A 21,809-nucleotide genomic window follows, 5' to 3' on the forward strand; every position below is an offset into this window, starting at 1 on the left:
CAGACTTCGTACTTCAGTGTGCGAGAAAGACTACATTTTATCCCTCTTTCACCCAATTTTTCTATCGACCATGGAGCCTCCGTTGTTTTTCTTTCTTTCTTTCTTTTTTTTTTTTTAAGATTTTATTTATTCATTTGGCAGACAGAGATCACAAATAGGCAGAGAGAGAGGAAGGGAAGCAGGCTCCCTGCAGAGCAGAGCCTTATGTGGGGCTCGATCCCAGGACCCTGAGATCATGACCTGAGCTGAAGGCAGAGGCTTAACCCACTGAGCCACCCAGGCACCCCGCCCCTATTGTTTTTCTCTGGGGATCTGGGAAATTCAGCCTCAGCCAGTTTTGGGAGGGGGGGAGTTGGAGATGTGTGTGTGTGTGCGTGTGTGTGTGCATGCAGGTGCGCATGTGCACACATGAGGCAGGTAGAGATGGGGGGTTCCTGCACCCAAAGTGTTATGAGGCTGTAGCAGCAGATAGGGAAACGAAGGGGGCATTCATGGGGGTGCCCCAGGGTAGGCAGGAAGCAGCAAGAGGAGGGTGTGGCCTGGTGTTTCTCCCTGAGGATGTGTCCCCATCAGAAGCGTCCTACTCTCTCTGACCTTCCAGAGCACACTCTCTTCCGGCTTGGTGAGGACCCTGCCCACAGCCTCTCCTGGGCTGTGCTGTGGATTCTCTCTGATGCAATTTGGTTTGAGTCTATTCAGTTCAGCATGGCGGGACTCTGTGCCAGGTGCTGAAGATAAAGAATGAGGACATTAAACTTGACCCTGCAAGAGGTTTAGGGGGTACAGGCAGGAAGACTCATGGTGAAAATGCGTGTTGCCCTGAGAGTGGTTAAGAACAGGGGCATCAGGCAAGGGTTTGTAGAAAGATGTGGCATCATAGCCCAAACTGAAGGAAGAAGGGGCAGAGGCAGGTGGGAAAGATAAGTCAGAGTCGGGGTGCATGTGAAGGAGACTAGAAGGGGTGCAGAGACTTCTGGAAGGGCTGGGGAGACAGTAAGGATGGAAGTCAGAGTGGTGGGCTGGGACTGGGCCATGGAGGGCTTTGGAGGCCTTCCATTGCAGAGTTTGCTTCACCTGTGGGTCACATAGAGCCCCTGAAGGAGAGTGACATGGTTCCATTTCTGCCTTAAAAGAATATCCCATCTGTGGTGCGGAGGGTGGGTTTGAAGGTGTGCTGATCAATGTTCACCAATTATCTCCCTGGAAAAAAGCCCTTTGGCCGTTTTCTATGGTGTAAATACTCCCACCATGACTAATTTCAGGCTGCCCATGTGATGTCACACATTGGAATGCAGAGCTGGGATAAGACCCTGAACTCCTGGGCTGGTCCAAGCTCCAGCGCCCCACTGTTGGGAGGGGGACAGGGAGGTCTGAGTTCCTTACCACAGCGAGTGAGCAAGCCAGCTTCTCTCATCTCCCTCCCCAGCGCAGCCTGGCACAGAGGAAGCACCAAGAGCCAGAAATATTCTGGAGGGATAAGCAAGGCAGAAGAACCTGCAGGAGTGTCCCATCCTGTTTTCTGAAGGAATCCCTAAGAACCAGCTCTAGGGAGGAAGTCAGAGGCAGGAAAGGGTGCCCCATGTGATCGGATTTCAGGGCTGAGGACGGGAGGAGAGCACGCTGGGATGGGAGGCTGATGAGCTGATGATAATAATTATGACAATTATGCAAAATACACAAATAATAATTACAGAAAATCATGATTATTATTTGTGGGTGTGAGATGTCTCCAGCTTTTTGGAACTGCACAGAAGCATCAGATGCCCCTTTTCCTGTGGGTGTGTGAGTGTCAGAGCCAAGCTCGGGGGTGCGTGGCAGGAGCTGGGGTTTCCAGCCCTCTCCAGACAGCTGTCTTCCACCCTGGGGGTCTTAGTGGGATCCAGCCTTCCTGACCCGGTGCCAGGCCCGCAAGCTCAGAAGAGGCAGGCCCCCAGCCCCTTCTGGCAAAAACATAGCTATGGGTGGGGGTGGATTGGGAGAGGTCAAAGGCTAACCTAGGGGAAGAATTCAAAGATTCAGGAGCTATGCCTCTCCCTTGAGCTGGTTTCCTGGCTCCTGGCTCATTGCATAACCAACCCAAATGGGATCAATCAGATTCTCTTTTCTGGAAATTTAGCCCTGGGGCTGGGAGAAGGCAGGGTTGGGATCTCTCACTGGGAAGCTGGGAGTGGGTAGGCGCTACCCAGGGACCAAGTAGACTGCAGAGGGAGAGAGAAAGGGCTGGCTCCTGGTGGCCTTCTGTGTCCCATTTCCAGTCCTTAATTCATTTGGAACAAAAGCCAGCCCCCATTAGCTTTCTGTGACTTGTAGTCAAAATTCTAAGCTGGGCTGTACTGCAAAGATCTGTGAATGTTCTGATTTCATGGGTGGGGGGTGCACTCAAGCGAGCTCACACAAGACCCTTCTCGCATCATAAGGGCCTTCTTATGGAGATCCAGTAAGAGAACTGTCGCAGGGCTGGTAAACCAAGGCCGACTGGATTTAAAATGGGGCCAGGACCTGCACAGCTGGAGGAAGTGCATTAATTGTTGACGTGACTCAGGTTCAGTTCCTCGCTTCCGCTTTTTCTGTCCCGCAATTAGACAGTTTTCTTTTCCTTCTAGTACAAACTCCTGAGAGCAGAAATCTGATTGGCTCAACTGATGCCCCTTGTCTCCATGTAGAACTTCTTATGTCAGGCCATGTGATAGGCTGTTAGGGAACCTATGGCTGGGCTGCTTTTGTGTCATGCGCTTTCATGATCCAATCAGATGTCAGCTCTGAAGCTTTTTGGCAGGGAAAATTGAAAAAGGTGTTGGACTCGTGGTGGCCCACTTGTCCCGCGTGAGTGCCAGGCTTGGTACCTAATTCAGTAGGTGGAGGTCGAGCCCTGGGAGATTCTTGGGGATGCGATTGCATCAAAGCTGGGGTTCGGGAGGAGGATTAATCTGGCCACGGGGAAGAGGATGATTGGAGGCCGGGGTGGGAGACTAGGCTCCTGCCCTAGCCCCATGAGAGACGCTGAAGGGGTCGGAGCTGGCCTGGACTTGGGTGGGCAGCTGAGGCTCCCAGGGTGCCAGGTTGAAGGAGATGCTCGCTCTCAAGGTCACCACTTACAGGGACTTGAGAGCGCCTGCTTGAATTTGCCTTACTCACCTCATCTGAGTCCTGGCCCTGGGTGGGTGGGGGGGGGGGGTGGATGGAGAAAGCCACTGAGTTTGTAAGACTCTGTAACTGATGGCTTGCATGTAGTGAGGGAGTCGGTGGTTGCGGAGGTTTCTGGGGTCATGGCCTAGAGCAGGGAGAGGCCAGGCCTGGAGAGGGGGAAGCAGGAGGAGCAGGGGCAGGTTTGTGGGGGAGGCTGATAAGCTCACTCTGGGGTATGCTGAGTTTTCAGGTGCCTGCGGGGCATGGATGGTGAGAGATTTCTAGTAGAGGGATGGGAATGTGGGTCTGTAACGTAGGTGGGAGCCAGAGGTGGAGAGATGGCCTTGATGGAGTCAAGCATAGAGTTGATTGTGACAGTGCCTGGCACGGAGCACAGACTCAGCAATGCTTGGTAAGGAATACTGGCAGTCACAGTAGTGGACCTGGTCCCTCAGGGAGTGTATAGGTCTCTAGCAGGGAAATTTCAGACATCCCACGATATTCTCTGGGCCAGGGGACATTTGTGGATAGAGATTACTTTGGGGCCCCTTAGGTGACCCTGTGCTCCTCTTCATGTATCTGCCTTGTCCTCAAGGATGCTTGGGGCATAAATGCCTCTTTGAAGTGTTGAGGCCAAGGGTCAGGAGACCTCCTCCCCCTTCTCTGACTGTGAAGATGCCTGCTCTCCTGAGAAGTAGCTGCTTGGTAATCCCCTAGAGACCATGCCTGGTCATTAGTGCAAATGAGAGCATAACCTTCCACACCCAAATGGAGTTTTAAAATAATTTTTTTATTTTTTAAAAATGTAAAAAAATTTTATTTATTTATTTGAGAGAGAGAATGAGAGAGAGAGAGAGAGAGAGAGAGAGCACATGAGAAGAGAGAGGTCATCAGGAGAAACAGATTCCCTGCAGAGCAGGGAGCCCAATACAGGACTTGATCCTGGAACTCCAGGATCATGACCTGAGCTGAAGGAAGTCGCTTAACCAACTGAGGCACCCAGATGCCCCCCCAAAACCTCTTTTTTAAAAAAGATTTTATTCGAGAGAGAGAGAGAAAACATGAGCAAGGGGGAGGGTCAGAGGGAGAGGGAGAGGCAGACACCCAGCTGAGCAAGGAGCCTGATGCAGGACCATGTCAGGCCATGTGATAGGCTGTTAGGGACTCTAGGATCATGACCTGAGCCAAAGGCAGAGGCTTAACAGACTGAGCCACCCAGGTACCCCTGAATGGGGTCTTAAAGATGACTTCACAGTTACAAATTCCTTTGAGCCCTCTGTGTTTCCTCATGAAGAAGAATGCTCAGGGTTCATTCAGGTCCCCATTTTACAGATGGAGACCGTGAGGCTCTGGGAGGTTAAATGACCAGCAGAGAGCTATACAGCTGGGCAGAGAAGGCTGGATTGAAAATCAGATCTACTTAAAACACACACACACACACACACACACAATCTCCTAAATGTACAAGTCATATCATGTACTGTAGGCTTTCCTTAGATATATGATAATAAGGCAACATTAGAGTTATATAAATGGCTAGATTAATTAAGAACTTAGGTAATGGACACTATGTTTTATATTTAAACCTCACAACAATTTTATGAGGTAGGTTCTATCAGCCATCTATTGGCAAGAGTAACAAAGACAGTGAATGTCCAGTTCTGGCCATGGTGTGGGAAGAGGGCCCTTGTGTACATCACCGGGAGCGAGAATTGTTATGAAAGTTAAGGAACAAAATCAGCTGTAGCAATTACAATTTAAAATACAGTGCCCCTCTGATTCACAAATCCTCCCTTGAGAATCCATCTTAGGGGAGTAACAGCATCAGAACATAGAGATAAATGTATAAAGACATTCGTTACAGCACTGTTCGTAGTGATGAAAAGAAACAACTGGACACCCATCGAGAGGGACGTGGTCAAATAACCTGGCTGAGCTCCGCTGTGGTCACACCAGCGGGGAGGAGGGACTTCTGTCCACATGCACTGACCTGGCAGCTTGTCCCAGATATGTGACATGAACAAAACGAGTTTGAAGTAATGCAAATCCCATTTTTTTCATTCAACACGTAAGTAGAAAGGAAGAAAAAGGGCAAGGAAGCTCACATGTGTTTTTGTGTGTGTTGGTATGGGCCTGGAAAATTATATGAGAGAATATGGCCTGTCTGTTGTGACCTCCAGGAAGTGAGATGGAAAGCAGGAGGGGGAGAAGATGAAGTCTTCAGACACAGCTATGATGCTCAATGGTTGCTACCTGTGAGTCACGGGTGGCTTCACAGAGGTGGTGACATTTGAGGTGAGTCTTTTTTTTATTTTTTATTATTTATTTATTTATTTATTTTTTTAGAGGGAGATGTGACTTTATTAGAAAAATATAAAAAGAAAAACAACCCAAAACAACTGAGGTGATGAGTTGGTCCTCAACGGATTTTTTTTTAAATTTTTTTATTTTTTTCAGCATAACAGTATTCATTATTTTTGCACCACACCCAGTGCTCCATGCAATCTGTGCCCTCTACAATACCCACCACCTGGTGCCCCCAACCTCCCACCCCCCACCCCTTCAAAATTCTCAGATCGTTTTTCAGAGTCCATAGTCTCTCATGGTTCACCTCCCCTTCCAATTTCCCTCAACTCCCTTCTCCTCTCCATCTCCCCTTGTCCTCCATGCTATTTCTTATGCTCCACAAATAAGTGAAACCATATGATAATTGACTCTCTCTGCTTGACTTATTTTACTCAGCATAATCTCTTCCAGTCCCGTCCATGTTGCTACAAAACTTGGGTATTCATCCTTTCTTTTCTTTTTTTTTTTTTTTAACAGCTTTATAAACATATATTTTTATCCCCAGGGGTACAGGTCTGCGAATCGCCAGGTTTACACACTTCACAGCACTCACCATAGCACATACCCCCCCCAATATCCATAACCCCACCCCCCTCTCCCAACCCCCTCCCCCCATCAACCCTCAGTTTGTTTTGTGAGATTAAGAGTCACTTGTGGTTTGTCTCCCTCCCAATCCCATCTTGTTTCATTTACTCTTCTCCTACCCCCTCAACCCCCCATGTTGCATCTCCTCTCCCTCATATCAGGGAGATCATATGATAGTTGTCTTTCTCCCATTGACTTATTTCGCTAAGCATGATACCCTCTAGTTCCATCCACGTCGTCGCAAATGGCAAGATTTCATTTCTTTTGATGGCTGCATAGTATTCCATTGTGTATATATACCACATCTTCTTTATCCATTCGTCTGTTGATGGACATCTAGGTTCTTTCCATAGTTTGGCTATTGTAGACATTGCTGCTATAAACATTCGGGTGCACGTGCCCCTTCGGATCACTACGTTTGTATCTTTAGGGTAAATACCCAGCAGTGCAATTGCAGGGTCATAGGGTAGTTCTATTTTCAACATTTTGAGGAACCTCCATGCTGTTTTCCAGAGTGGTTGCACCAGCTTGCATTCCCACCAACAGTGTAGGAGGGTTCCCCTTTCTCCGCATCCTCGCCAGCATCTGTCATTTCCTGACTTGTTAATTTTAGCCATTCTGACTGGTGTGAGGTGATATCTCATGGTGGTTTTGATTTGTATTTCCCTGATGCCGAGTGATATGGAGCACTTTTTCATGTGTCTGTTGGCCATCTGGATGTCTTCTTTGCAGAAATGTCTGTTCATGTCCTCTGCCCATTTCTTGATTGGATTATTTGTTCTTTGGGTGTTGAGTTTGCTAAGTTCTTTATAGATTTTGGACACTAGCCCTTTATCTGATATGTCATTTGCAAATATCTTCTCCCATTCTGTCAGTTGTCTTTTGGTTTTGTTAACTGTTTCCTTTGCTGTGCAAAAGCTTTTGATCTTGATAAAATCCCAAAAGTTCATTTTTGCCCTTGCTTCCCTTGCCTTTGGTGATGTTCCTAGGAAGATGTTGCTGCGGCTGAGGTCGAAGAGGTTGCTGCCTGTTGAGGTGAGTCTTAATGGGGGAATGAGGTTTGCCAGGCAGTTAAGTTGGGAGGGGATAGCATTTTAGGCAGAGGTGCCCATGGGAAAATGCCCGAGTGTGGGCCAAGTGCCAGTCTTGTGTGACTCTGTGGCTGCGCCCGTCCTGCTGGGCACCCCAGGTCTCTCTGAAGAGAGGTGCTCTGAACAGTGGGCTGGCAGCACCTGGAGCAGGTGAGTGGGGGGAGGGGCAGAGGGAGAGGGAGAAGCAGACTCCCTGCTGAGCATGGAGGCTGACCCAGGGCTAGATCCCATGACCCTGAGATCATGACCTGAGCCCAAATCAAGTCGGAAGCCCAACCAACTGAGCCCTCACAGGTGCCCCTGGACCATCCAATTCTTGCCATATATTGGAACATGGATTCAGGATCACATGTTTCAAATGGATATTAGGTACAAAGGATGAAGGAGGGGTGAGGATGAGGGTGGCAGGGTACATGGGCAAGGGGGCTCTTTGTTGAGTCCTTCTCCTCTCCTTTAACTCTGGTTTCAGGGCTCTGCTTGCCCTCTCTTCCTCAGTGAGTGGGAGCAACCCCAGGCAGCAGAGGGCTGCTACCCAGGAGAGGAGGGCTGTGGGGTGGGTGCAGCTTCAGTGGCTACAGGGGGCTGGGGACAGACCGCAGAGGCTTTGAAGCTCCCCAGCTCCCACTGGAGTCCCTCACTGGCTCCGGGTGTGTGCGTTGGGGACCCTGAGAGGGTCCCGTTAGTGGTGATGGAAAGAGCGTTGAGTTATTAATGGTGTTGGCCATTATAAGCTGCGCTAATGACCGTGATTGTGTGCATTGTAATTGTGTGTGTAATGAAAGCTCTGGCGATGAGTTAATAGGTCAGTTGTGATTTTGGTGACCATGGTAAGTGAGCCGCCGCTCGATTCTGTGTTAACAGACCTGGATTCCGCCTGGCACTGAGACGGGAGCTGTGAGGGCAGGAGAGGGCCTGGGGTTAAAGGGCAGCCCTGGTGTGTGTCTCTGCTCTGTATCTTCAGAGCTGTGTGACTTGGCACCATGGCTTCATCTCTCTGAGCCTCAGCCTTGTCATCTAAAACTGGAGATGTTAGTACTGCAGTCCTGGAGAGCTGTGCGGATTAAGTGAGAGAACACACCTTAAGTAGGCCACACCTGTCCACAGGTCCCTCGCTTCTCTTCTTTTTTCTTTCTTTCTTTCCTTTTTTTTTTTTTTTAAGATTTAATTATTTATTTGTTAGAGAGAGTACACACATGAGCAGGGGGAATGGCAGACGGAGAAACAGGCTCCCCTCTGAGCAAGGAGCTTGAGGTGGGACTCGATCCCAGGACTCTGGGATCATGACCTGAGCTGAGGGCAGACACTTAACTGACTGAGCCACCCAGGCATCCCACCTTGCTTCATTTCTCCAGCTGTGCTGGCCGCCCTGCTGTTCCAGGGACAGCCACACACGACCTTTGCCCTGGCTGGTCCCTCGGCTCTTGTGCTCTCTTCCCAGACATTTGCAGCAGCCGGCTCGGCTCGCCTCTCCTTCCAGCCAATCTCTGCTCAAATGTCACATCACCAGGGAGGCCCTCTCTGGTCCCCTTATCTAAAACAGCACCCCCATACTCTGTCGGCTTTATTTTTATTCACCGCTCTTGACATTTTATATATGTAGTGGTTTATTACGTTATTATCTGTCTCTTCCTCTAGACTCTAAGTGTCACAAGAGCAGGGACTGTTTTTTTTCATTGTCGAATCTCCAGCGCCTGGAATAGCACTGGCTCAGAGGAGACACTCAGGAAATATTGATTGCATAAATGAGGGAATAACCCCGCTACAGGCATCCCGTGTGCATTCCGTAAATGGTGGCCGGGTTAAAACCGTGGGAACAGATGAACAGGCACCAGTGCGATCAAGGTCTTTATGGTGCCGCTTCTCTCCGAGGGCTGCCTCTTCCCAGAAAACCTCGGAGCAGCTGGTGTTCTGCCCGACTCCCCTCATGTGCCCCCCGCATCCCCCGACACCCCACTCTGGTCACCGAGAGGGATGACCACAAAGTGGGTAATGACCTTGGACAGGGCTTCACACCACACTGTGGAGAGTGATACACCAAACCTGGGGTGTGGTGTGTCAGCAAGGGCTGAGAAGGAGCAGCCACGAGCACGCGGGGATCTTAGGAATCCTTGGGCCAGACCCTTGGATTCCATCGAGGATCTCTCCAAAAGGGATGCGTGCTCGCGTGTGTGTTGTGCTTGTGTGTGACTGTGATAAATCATCGTGAGTGTGTGTGTGTCCTGTGTGGGCTTGCTTGTGCGTGTTGAGTGTATAATTATTGTGTGTGCGCTGTGCCCAAGTGTGCTGGTTATAGGCATGTGTGGCAGGGATGGCAGTGGGTGTCGGTGTGTGTGTGAGTGCGTGTGAGTTTGTTGTGTGCCTTTGCTCAAGGGGTGGCATTGATGAAGTTTGTGGGGCTGCGTGTGAGTGAGGGGGTCTGCACGTGTTATGTGTGTGTATGTTCTAGTTGTGGGGGAGCACACAAGGCTTATGGGGGGCTGGCCATTGCATGAAGGTGTTTGTTCACACAGTTCTGATGAGCTGATTAAGGCTGTCTGCGGCCTGGTGCAGTTTGTCCGTCAAGCTTTCCCCTCGTCCCCCTTGAGACTTCTGCTACCAAAGATACCAGTTGTATCATTTTGCTTGTGTTTGCGTGACAAGATATCCCGACACAGAGCTGTGGAGAAAGAGGAGGGTCTCTTGGGAAGATTTCTGCTGATTGCCACTGTTTCAGTAGAAACACAATTATTTCACAAGGCCGGCTGACAGTGTTGGAAATAGCCGAGTGCCGAGCTGGAGCGACGGGGACCACATCCCATTTGATCCTAATTGGTTTGATGATGATAATTGTTGCATTGCAGACGGTGTGACTATCTCCTAATTTAATATAATCAATAAGGTAACAACAGCTCAATGCAAATGAGATGTGGGGAACCGTGGGGCCATTTGTAAGTCGTGTTCTTAATACATTTTCCTAATTAGCTGTAACAGGGCTCCCTTATCCCGGCGTGCGGGGGAAGTGATCACTGCGATGCCGTACTTCCTCCAGACCTTCACTTTTGGAGAGGCTTGGGAAAGGCTTATCAAATGCTTCCTTGGGGTCAGCTGACATGGAGGTAGCGTGGTTGACGGGGTTGCTGATGGTTCAACAGACACCTGCCCTTGTTGGTGACCCCAGTGGGAACCTCTGCATTGTCCCTGCCTCTTCCGTCTGATGGGGAGGTGCTCTAGGGCAGGGACTGGCCTTCCCTTGTGAGACGGTCGCTGCATCATTCAGGGACGCATGTCTCTCTCACTGAGTCAAGGCTCCCACTGCTGCTGCTGGTCTGGTGTTTTGCTTATTGGACGGGGGCCCTGCCGAGGGGTGGGAGGGGCTCTCTTCCAGCCAGTGAGCATCCCCCTCCAGAGCTGAGCTCTGATTCTCAGACCCTGGGTGTGTGTGTGTGTGTGTGTGTGTGTGTGTATGGTGTGTCACAGGCAGTGAGGCAGAAATGCAGCATGTCCGCAGGGCAGGGCTTACTGGAGGGCTTTGGAAGGAACTCTGGATCCATACTGCCCGGCTTCCGTTCTCCCCACCACCACCTTCTAGCTGTGTGACCTTGGACAAGTGACTTGACCCCCATGCCTCAGCTTCTTCATTCTATAAATGGACAAAATAATAGTCCCTACCAGAAGTCTCTTTTTTTTTTTTAAGATTTTATTTATTTGACACAGAGAGAGAGATCACAAGTAGGCAGAGAGGCAGGCAGAGAAAGCAAGGAGGAAGCAGGCTCCCCGCTGAGCAGAGAGCCCGATGTGGGGCTCAATCCCAGGACCCTGAGATCATGACCTGAGCTGAAGGCAGAGGCTTAACCCACTGAGCCACCCAGAAGTCTCTTTTGAGATTTATTTTTAAAAGGATTTTATTTGTTCATTTGAGAGTGAGGGAGAAAGAGAGAGAGCGTGAGCAGGGGTCGGGGCCGAGGCGGGGTGCAGGGGGATAAGCAGACTCTCCGTGGAGCCCTGCATGGTCAGGGCTCCATCCCAGGACCCTGAGATCAAGACCTGAGCAGAAGTCAGATGCTTACAGTGGAGCCACCCAGGCGTCCCCTCTTGTGAGATTTAAATGGCTTAATATCTTCATTCATTTTAGTATTTATTAGAAGAAAATGAGTTTCTTAGTCTCCTTAGCCGTGTTCGAGTGTCCACTAGCCACATACAGCTGGAGTATTGGACCGAGCAGATGTCCTCTGTCATTTCTGTGTCATTTCCATCATATGAGAAGTTCTGTTGACTAGTGCCGCTGCAGACCTCTGACCCAATGAGCTGAGCATCTCCCGGGAGCCTGCCCGTCCCCGGATCTGTGTGGGTGCCCCTGGGTTCTCCCAGCTCTAACTCAGTGCTCTATGCAAATGTATCTCCTGCTGGCCAAAAGAATCCAGCTCTGGGCCATGTCTTGTGACGGCCCCCACACCTGACACCCAGGCCTGGGAGTCCCCCGGGGGTGGTTTCACCAGATGGCCTGGGAGTCATTAAGGCAAGGCTGTGTGTGTGCACAGGCTCCTGCACACATGGATGCTTAGGCGGGGGTCATGTGCTGTGATCATCATTTTGGAGCTGTCCATGGGGAAGTAACAAATGGCATCCCCACCCAGGAGTCCTCCAGTGGAGTCCCCCTCATAAATCAGTGTGAAAGGCTCCCAGTCCCTGCTGAATGGTCCTGCGGTCCCTCAACTAAGTGACCCAAGGGCTGTGGGGCTGCATGGTCTCACCTCCCACCATCCCTTCTCTGGCTCTCTGCACCTTGTGGGCCCTGTGCAGCAGCCCTGGGCCCCAGTCCTGGCTGGAATAACCAGTGGTCTGATCTGAAAGGAATCACCTTTTCTGTTTAGGCCTTAATTTTCTCATCTGTAAAGTTGGGGGAAGAAAAGGAATCTTACATAACTTCAAAGCCCCTTAGAAATGTAATATTTGAAAAAAAAAAAAAAAAGAAATGTAATATTTGAGATTTCCAATCAGTTCTACCTTCCAGCCCCAAGGAAAAAAATCACAGGACTGTGGGTCCGGGGCAGTGGGGACACGGGAATCACCTTGTTACACATTCAGATATCTGGGCCCCTTCTAGATCTGTTGCTCTGGGGTCTTGGCGGGTGATGACTGTGCATTTTCCTTGCATTTCCCCCAGTAATTCCCATGCACTGTAATGCTTGAGACTTTTGGCCTGAGGGCACATTCTGTATCTCCAGTGCCCCTGCTGGTGAAGAGGAAATGGCTGGGGTCCTGGGTAGAGGGAGGGGGTTGAGTGAAGAGGTGGGGTCGTCCAGGGTGCCCTAGTCCAAAGCCAAGCTCTAGACCGTTTGGCAAACTGGGAGTGAGGCCTAGCTCGGAACAGAAGCTCCGACGAGAGATCTGGTGGACCAGAGGAGCAGGGGGCATGAGAGGCCTTCCTTTGAGGTAGGGTTGCTTCTCTGGGTTTCTGGAAATAAGATCTGGTCCTGTTGGAAGGGGTGGTAGTAACTAGGTAAGAGGGATGTAGTTACCAGTGGTGGTTAAAATGCACAGGCTTTGGGAGCACCTGGGGGGCTAAGTCTGTTAAGCGTCTGCCTTCCGCTCAGGTCATGAACCCAGGGGCCTCGGATCGAGCCTTGAATCTGGCTCTCTGCTCGGCGGGGAGTTGGCTTCTCCCTCCACCCCTTCCCCTGCTTGAGTGCTCTCTCTCTCTTTCTCAAATAACATCTTTAAATTTCACAAGCTTTGGAGCCACACCAAACTGGGCTCAAATCCTCAAAGCCCTTGAGCCACATGACCTTGGGCAGTGAATTTAAGCTCATCTGGAGAATGGCGACAGTACTGTCTGCCTCACAGGATTAATTCAGGCAGCATGTGTGAAAGCTCCCGACACATGGAAATACTCCCATGCTCTCCTTTACCATCTAGCTTCCAGAATCCTCCTTGACCAGGCTCAGAGTAATGTGGAGGCCCAGAGAGGGTTCGGAGAGTAACCTTGACTCCCCTTTGGGCCATGTTGTGTAGTTTACCCCACATTCATGCCCATGATCTCATGATGGCCCTGTGGCATCCTGACAGAAACACCGAGGTGTGGAGAAATTTGGCAACTTGGTCAGGGTCATGCACGGGGACATCAGGAAAGGGAAGGGGTACACATCTGTCCTCACTGTGGCCACGGTGCTGAAGTTGGCCACATGTGAGCTGCTGGGGACAGCTCTTCTGAACTCCCCAAAGACAGTGCATTTGTGGGGCAAAGTGGGGGAGGGCGGAGCTGCAGGGAGATAGCTGGCGAACTTGCACTTGGGCTGGGCTCCCGCTCAGCAGTAAGTTTCCTTTGTCAGGGAAGCCTTACTCAGCCATCCGTCTAGGGTACTCTGGTAGGAGTGGGGTGTGGGGAGGGGTGGGTCTTCTCCTGCCTCAGATCTTGCAGCCTGGTTTTCTGGGTATGGGGCCCAAGTCCCAGTGCCTCTCCCTGTGATGTATTTATCAGCTCTGTTCTCAGGAACTGAGTGGGAATGGGGCTGCCGGGTTGCGAGAGGCTGGGGCGAACAGACCACAAACACAGGCCGCAGGTAACGGAAGTAGCTGCATGGTTCCGGGCAGGTAGCCGACCGAGGTGGCAGCCCAGGGCAGCCTGGTCATGAACTGGGGTGGGCTGGAGGGGGTCATGGTCAGGCAGGAAGCAGAGCTACGCAGGCACCTGGCTCTGGAGTTGGCTGAGGTCAGACAGGATGCAGTCTGGGCTGAGGGCCTCAAGGCCACCAGCACCATAAACAACTCTCTAGGCATTCTGGTATTGGGCCCACTGCAGACTTTTCTCCCCAGGCTCCCTTAACACTCCTGCTCCCCACCCTGCTCCCCTGGCTCTCTGGCTGTTAAAGGGCCTTTGCAAACCCCTTTCTGAGCTTGGTCTCTGAGAAGCCCTCCAACAGCTCTCAAGCTCATTTTCAGAGGGACGCCCATGAATTTGACCTTCCTGGAAGGTTTTCTGAAGGGCTTCAGGTTCTTCAAGGGCCCACTTTATTGGTGGGTGATCCTTGTAATCTTCTGGGGTCCCCACATTTTTAGTCCAGTGCTCAGGCCTGGTCAGGGACTCAGTGGGCTCTGAGTTGGAGGGACTCTGCCTCTCAGCCAGTCACGCAACCCGCCCCCTCCAGTCCCCGCTGCCCTATACCAGCTCTTCTCCTCACCTCCTCATTTTTCTCTCCTTTTGCCTGTGACCGCTTGAGTGAATCAGGGCTGAAGATCAGAAGTCACAGTGGAGAAGCTGTTCCCACTAATGAGCTCTCCAAGGCCACAGGCAGTCCCTCCCCCTGCCCCGCCCTGCCCTGTTCACTTATTTATGACAAATGCTGGAGGAAGAAGAACCAATCAGCATTTGGAGGGAAGAAGGGCAGGAGAGGGTGACTCAGAGAATTTGCATGGAGGCAAAGTGAGGAGTGTGAAATGTTATCATTTTTCTCAGCATAATATCCTCTAGTCCAAATCCCTCTTGTTGTGGATGAGCTTTCTGAGGCCCAGGGGCATGAAGTGGCTTCCCAAACCCACCCGGCCAGTGAGGACCACACCAAGAACTGGAGTCTCTGTCTTTTGGTTCGCAGTCCGGCAAGGTTTCCACAGTAGAACTTCTTTGGGTGCATTTATTTTGAAAACCGAAATGAGGTCTCTGTTTCAATTTGACAACTTGGCATTTTTTTTTTTTTTTTTTTTGGTTTGTCAGCACTTTGATAAATTTAGAAGAAACGGATCTATTTTGGCACGTCTGGGGACTAGCAAAAAGGATCAGGATTGCCACTGTGATGATCATCACTCTGCCCCCTTAAAACAAAATGGCAGTCGGCACAAACATTTTCAAGGACACCTGCTGTCTTTAATTTGTAATGGATTTCTTTTTTTTTTTTAGATTTTATTTATTTATTTGACAGACAGAGATCACACAAGTAGGCAGAGAGGCAGGCAGAGAGAGAGGGGGAAGCAGGCTCCCTGCTGAGCAGAGAGCCCGTTGCGGGGCTCGATCCCAGGACCCTGGGATCATGACCTGAGCCGAAGGCAGAGACTTTAACCCACTGAGCCACCCAGGCACCCCTGTAGTGGATTTCAACATCATTTGGCTGGGGGCTACAGATGTGCCTACACTGAATGTGACCCGTGGATCAGAGTCATTGTTCCTTCCACAGGTGCATTGCTTGTTCCACTGTTGACCAGACAAGCAGAGAAGGTGGTTAAGACCATTGGTATTCTGAGCGTTCGTTACTCTCATTGCTATTTATGATGATGCAGAGGGAGGCATCTGGTGCTTAGAGTTTTGGGGGGACATGTGCATGTTCCCCCAAAGGAGGGACTTTTCCCAAAAGGAGAAGCAGAGCATGGGATGGTCCACATAAAGCCTGGCATCCTGAGGCCCACAAATCTCCTTTCCCATTCCTCTAGCCACTTCCCTCTCACCATCAAACTCAGGAGGACTGGGCATACTTGAAGGTCCCAGACCAGGAGAATCCAGAGAGGCTGTTTAGAAATGATTTGGATCCATTTTGTTCTTGTACAGAACCACTTCCAAAGGCCACAGGGTAAACTTCTCTCTAGAGCCTTGGAGGCTGTCCCTGGGGGTCACTGTGGGAGTCTTAGTACACAGGGTCTTTGCAGGAGTTGGGGAGGAGGCAACACGAGCCTGAGTTTAGTAGCCTGAGTGCTGGAGTATAGTCCACAATTGCTTTCAATCATTTCTTATCCCTTGCATTCCTTTGCCTCAATTCTCCATATCAAGGTAACTTCTTAAAATTTTACTTCCTCATGCTTATTATGTGTCAGGTACTCTTCTTAATACTAGATGTCTTAACTCAGTCTTTGTAGTAACTCTACGGGATGGGAACTGTTATCATCCCTATTTTATAGGTAAGGAAGCTGAGGTATAGAGAGGGTAAATATTTTGTCCAAGGTCATACACAATGTGAACAATAGAGCTGAGACCCAAACTTGGCATTCTACCTCCAGAGTCTGTTTTTTTGAGCTACTATACTGCATGCCAAACCAATGAGGCACTGAATTTAGTTTTTCCTCCAGATTCTGCCCCCAGGTGGATCACCTTACCCCGCCCATCCATTCATTCTTCTATCCATCCATACATCCATCTATCCACCCACCCACCGTTTCACTCAACAAATACTTATTGAATACATCTGATATGTGCCCACCATTCTGCCAGGTGATGGAGCAAAACCAGACACAGTCCTTGCTGTCCCAGAGCTGGCAGACTTGGAGAGCAGATAGATGGATCACACATTAACACACCAATTCGCGGATATTTACAACTGACCATCAGTGCTCTGGACGAAAGGGACACGGCTCTGTGTGTCACAGCTTATGAGCCAGGGCTGCCAACCCAGGTCCCTGTGTCTCATTTCCCAGCTCTGACCCAGACCCTCAACCCACGTGTGATACAGTTTCCCAAGCCTAATAGTTGCTGGCGGCTTCCATCAAATTCCCATTGTAATGTCCAAAGCATCTTCCTAACCTCCCACAGTTTCCTGAGGTGGAAACTGTATGTGGCCAATTCTGGCTGTGCAACCAGGACAATGAAGGCAAGAGGGTTTTTTTATTTTTGTGCCTTTGCTGGTCCCCCAAACCTTCCCTGCTTACTTGATTACAGACAGCATTACTTCCCTTCATCTTCAGCAATGGTCAGAACCTTTTGGGGAGCATGGATCTTTTTGAGAGATTGACAAAAATTAAGAACATTTTTTGAGGGAAAAAAAAATGCCTCCCTGGATTTCTGAGCTGCCCAATACTCAAAAGTAGCCCCAGATTTGCATCTCAGATCTGGAAGATACTTTTTTTTTTTTTTAAAAGCTAAGTGGATTATAATGGCTGAGTAGACAGATGATATCTCCAGAAGTTCACTTCGTACTAAGATGTGGATGCTTCGTCTTCCTCACCCCAGCAGAATCCACTTGTATCTCATTACTCTCTTTCATCTTGAGAAGTGAGTGAAGGCTTTTTTGGCCATGGCTGTCTTTGAGAGACTGACAAACACTAAACATCTCCTTTGAGAAAAATGTACGTATTTATTTATTTATTTAAAAATTTTATTTATTTATTTGAAAGAGAGAGAGAGAGACAGTGAGAGAGGGAACACAGGCAGGGGGAGTGGGAGAGGGAGAAGCAGGCTTCCCGCTGATTAGGGAGCCGATGTGGGGCTCGATCCCAGAACCCTGGGATCATGACCTGAGCCGAAGGCGGATGCTTAATGACTGAGCCACCCAGGAGCCCCCAAAATGCACATATTTAGAATAATTTGTGTGTAATCCCAAGGTGTTTATACTCCGCCTGTAGCTCATCTGTGGGTCCTAGGTGAGGAACTTCTTTTTTTTTTTAATTTTTTAAAAAGATTTTATTTATTTATTTGACAGACAGAGATCACAGAGAAGCAGGCAGAGAAAGAGGAGGAAGCAGGCTCCCTACTGAGTAGAGAGCCTGACATGGGGCCCCATCCCAGGACCCTGAGATCAGACCTCAGCCGAAGGCAGAGGCCTTAACCCACTGAGCCACCCAGGCGCCCCCCAGGTGAAAAACTTCTAATCTGAAAGATGCCCTTTCTTAGTCTTTATGGCTTCTAGTGTCTTTTGACATGACCCTGAATGCTTAGGTATTATTCATGTTCCAGCAGCTGGTCGGCATCTGAGGGAGTCCATGGGTTTCCCAGGAGGGGTTTCTAAGATGTCATTCAGATGCTAGGGAGCAGCCCAAGAGATGGAGTTACCTGGTACTCCTCTAGGTTCCACTAGCTGGAGATCCAAAGAACACTGGTGGTCCGCTTCCTGGCTCCCAACTCTAACTACGCCCTCCCCTGTGCAACCGCTGTTCTCAAGCGAGGCACCCGAGGCTCATCTTAGTTAATTCTCGGCAGGAAATCTAAGTGTGTATTACAGGGAAAACAAGTGTGAGATACATATACGACTTTCTCGACCCAGCATCCATGACAGACGTTGCTAATCAATCAGAGTTTTCTTTCCCATTGGGCCCAGATATGGTCTTATAATCTTTTCAAATAACAATTTTGGTAGACACCAGCAATCCATCAGTGTTGGCATGTAGGATGTAATGTATTTACCATCCTGGATGCGGGGGGTGGAGGGAAATATGGGCTGGGCACTTGGGATCTAGACCCCCTTCTTGCCAGTCTAGGGTCTCAGACCCCACATCCCAGCTGACTTAGAGCTCCAGGCCTCTGTTGGTCTTAGAGAATCCCCAGACATCATCATCTGGTTGGCCAGCCTACCCTGGGGCTGACCAGAGTCTTTCTGTATTCCCCTGAATTAATTTACACATTCTCCAGCTAAAATGTCTTAACACACTTAAGAAAAGTCAGTAAGGGTGAATATTTATGCTTTATTAATGGTTGGCTATCAATTTCATGTCCCACAGTCAAAAACTAGCCTTTTGTTTGTTTGTTTATATTAAAAAAATACAAGAATTTCTATGTCTGTTTTACATCAACTGCATTCTCTTTCTTTCTTTCTTTCTTTCTTTCTTTCTTTCTTTCTTTCTTTCTTTCTTTTTACTTTTTGACCCCTTCTACTCCCTTCCTCTGGCAACCACCAGTCTGTTTTCTGTATCTATACACTTGGTTTTTGTTTTGTTTTTGATTTTTAGATTCCACATATGGTGAGATAATATAATATTTGTCTTTCTCTGACTTATTTCACTTAGCATAATGTCCATCCAGGTTGTTGCAAGTGAGATTTCATTGCTTTTTATAGCTGAGTAATATTCCATCATGCACATGTACCATAATTTCTTTGTCCATTCATTCATCAGTGGACACTTAAGTTGCTTCCCTATCTGTTGTAAATAATGTTGCAGTGAATGATCTGCTGTTGCAAATAATGCTGCAAAGAACATGGGAGGACATGTATCTATCTGAGTTAAGTGTTTTCATTTTCTTTGTATAAATACTCAAAAGTGGAATTACTGGAATTACTGGTAGTTCCATTTTTAAGTTTTTGAGGAACCTCCATACTGTTTTCCATAATGATTGGACCAGTTTGCATTCTCACCAACGGTGCACTAGGGTTCCCTTTTCTCCACTTCCTCACCAACACTTGTTACTTTTTGTCTCTTTAGTAAGAGCCAAAGGTGAGGTGATAATCTCTCTTTTGGTTTTGACTTATATTTCCCTGATGATGCATGATGTTGGGCATCTTTTCATGTGTCTGTGGGTCATCTGTAGATCTTTGGGAAAGTGTCTATTTAGATCTTCTACCCATTTTTTAAAAAGGATTTTACTTATTTATTTGATAGAGACACAGCACAGCTGGAGAGGTAACACAACAGAGGGAGTAGGAGAGAGAGAAGCAGGCTCCCTGCAGAGCAGGGAGCCCGATGTGGGGCTCAGTCCCTGGACCTTGGGATCATGACCTGAGCCGAAGGCAGACACTTAATGATTGAGCCACCCAGGTGTCCCAGATCTTCTGCCCATTTTTATTTTATTTATTTATTTTTAAAAAGATTTTATTTATTTATTTGACAGACAGAGATCACAAGCAGGCAGAGAGGCAGGCAGAGAGAGAGGGAGGAGGAAGCAGGCTCCCTGATGAGCAGAGAGCCAGACTCGGGGCTCAATCCCAGGACCCTGGGATCATGACCGGACCGGAGCTGAAGGCAGAGGTTTTAACCCACTGAGCCACCCAGGAGCCCCTTCTGCCCATTTTTAATGGCATTATTTGTTTCTTTGGTGTTAAGTTGTTCGGCATCTTTTTTCCCCTCTGGCCAGCCCAGCCCCAAGCCAGAAACCCAAGTTGAACACTTCATTTTCTCTCTCTGGAACTGTCAAGAATGTTTACATTCTTACAACTCCTGAATCCATGCTCCATACCTCTTCAAGCATACATGCATCATATCATCTCCTTTTTAAAATCCTTCAGTTCTTTAAAAGAGGAAATACACTTTTTTTTTTTTTTTAAAGTAGGCTCCATGCCCAATGTGGAGCTTGACTCCAGAACCCTGAGATCAAGTGTTGCATGCTCTACTGACTGAGCCAGGCAGGCACCCCCCGCCATGCTTTTGGAAATCTGCATTTTTAACCATTGCATGTACAGCCATTTACAACCTGGCCCCGGCTTCTTTTCTAGTTTCACTCCTCACCATTCTCTGGTGCTCTGACAAATTCTTACAAGGCATCATTTCCTGATACTCTGGGCTTTCACAAACATCCTCAACCTAGCTCATGCTGTCCTTCCTGTTTAGAATACTTCCCCACACCCACCCCAGCCCTTTCCTCTACCAGCTGAACTCCTACTTTTCTTTCAATACCCTTCTCAAATGTATTCAGGTATGCTGCATGTCTGCTCCGTGAAACCCTCTCTGTCCCACGCTGGGTTGACGGATTCCATTGCCCCCTCCCTCCTGAGCTCACCGTGCATATCTCTATTCTGGTACATATTACTCTGTCTAGTAATTGCTTGTTTACATGTGGGATGGTATCAGAAGCACGCCAGTGTGCTGGCACCCAACCCAAGACAAGGCACAGAGCTGTTGACATGCACTGCATGTGACTTGTGGTGGCAAAGACCCCTAGCCTTCTCTTCCTGTGCCCCAAGGCAGCATTTGCTCTATCACCCTATCTTGCCAAGTGAAAGCAGCCTTCGTCTTTTAAATGATGGCTTTTCTCTTCCTTGCAGAAAGGGCACCTCATTGAAATTCACCAGGAATGGGCAGTTTCTGACATGAGTCTCTTGGCTGGTCATAGATACAGCTGCCAACACTGGTGCTCTTGGAGACAGAAGGGTTTTTGATCATGAACTGCAAGGATACTTTTTACCACTAAATTTAGACCCCTAGGGAAAAACAGCCTTTTCCCTTTCTCCACTGGCCTCTCTCAGGCCCTTCTGGCTCCTCCCTCCACTTTTTTTCTTTTCTTTTCTTTTTTGGTTCATGAGGCTGGGGAAGTGAGAGGGCTGTGAGCCCCCCTAGTGATGGTGGAAATGGGTTGTGAGAGAAGCTTGCTCACTGTGGTTTGGGGAAGAGCTGGTTGGGTGGGAGGGGGATGGAAGCTTTCAATTAGAGCTCAGTCAGTGCAGGTGACTCTCAACTGTATCTTAAAAAAATTTTTTTTAATTTGTTTATTTTAGAGAGAGAGAGCTTCAGGGGAGGGGCAGAGGGAGAGCAAGAGAGAATCCCAAGCAGACTTTGCTGCTGAGTGTGGAGTCTAACATGGGGCTTGATCTCATGATGCTGAGATCACAACCTGAGCCAAAATCAAGAGTCTGATGCTCAACTGACTGAGCCACTGTGGTGCCCCTCTCATCTCATTTGATAAACATGGATGGTGGGCTCCTCAGTGAGCCCAAGGTGATCCAGAGGCTCAAGGCAAGATGGTGGCCTTGGAAATAACAATAAACATAACATTAGTAAGAAGAATATATCACCATGTAGCCCTGACTCTGTGCTAGGTACTGCTCTAAATGCTTTTCATATATTAGCTGCTTTGGGTTCTTAGCACAACCTTTTGTGGTGAGTTTTATTATTATCCCCATTTTACAGATGAGAAAATGGAGGCCACAGAGAAATTATCACCTCATGCAGTTCTCTGGGTAAATGGGGAAACTAAGGCTGGCCCAGACACCACTGGAAGGAGGTCATGGATGAGACTGTATTATGAGTATAAGAAGAAGAGGAACATTGGAAATCCCAAGGACA

General features: G+C 48.8%; 1 long non-coding RNA gene across 2 annotated transcripts in view; it reads left to right on the forward strand.

Moving 5' to 3' along the window:
- Window positions 1–2,807: 2,807 nt before the first annotated feature.
- The window catches only part of LOC125098311 (uncharacterized), a 36,335-nt gene continuing 17,333 nt past the window's right edge, over window positions 2,808–21,809 (forward strand). The window contains exons 1-3 of one of the 2 annotated variants that reach the window (XR_007126796.1): window positions 2,809–2,851; window positions 3,722–3,831; window positions 5,307–5,421. This is a non-coding gene — a long non-coding RNA (uncharacterized LOC125098311). Of the gene's footprint in view, window positions 2,852–3,721; window positions 3,832–5,306; window positions 5,422–21,809 lie in introns of both variants that reach the window. The other variant, XR_007126797.1, reaches the window with a different exon arrangement.

The sequence above is a fragment of the Lutra lutra genome, chromosome 4 (genome assembly GCF_902655055.1).
Source record: "Lutra lutra chromosome 4, mLutLut1.2, whole genome shotgun sequence".
In the NCBI taxonomy this organism is placed as follows: Eukaryota; Metazoa; Chordata; class Mammalia; order Carnivora; family Mustelidae; genus Lutra; species Lutra lutra.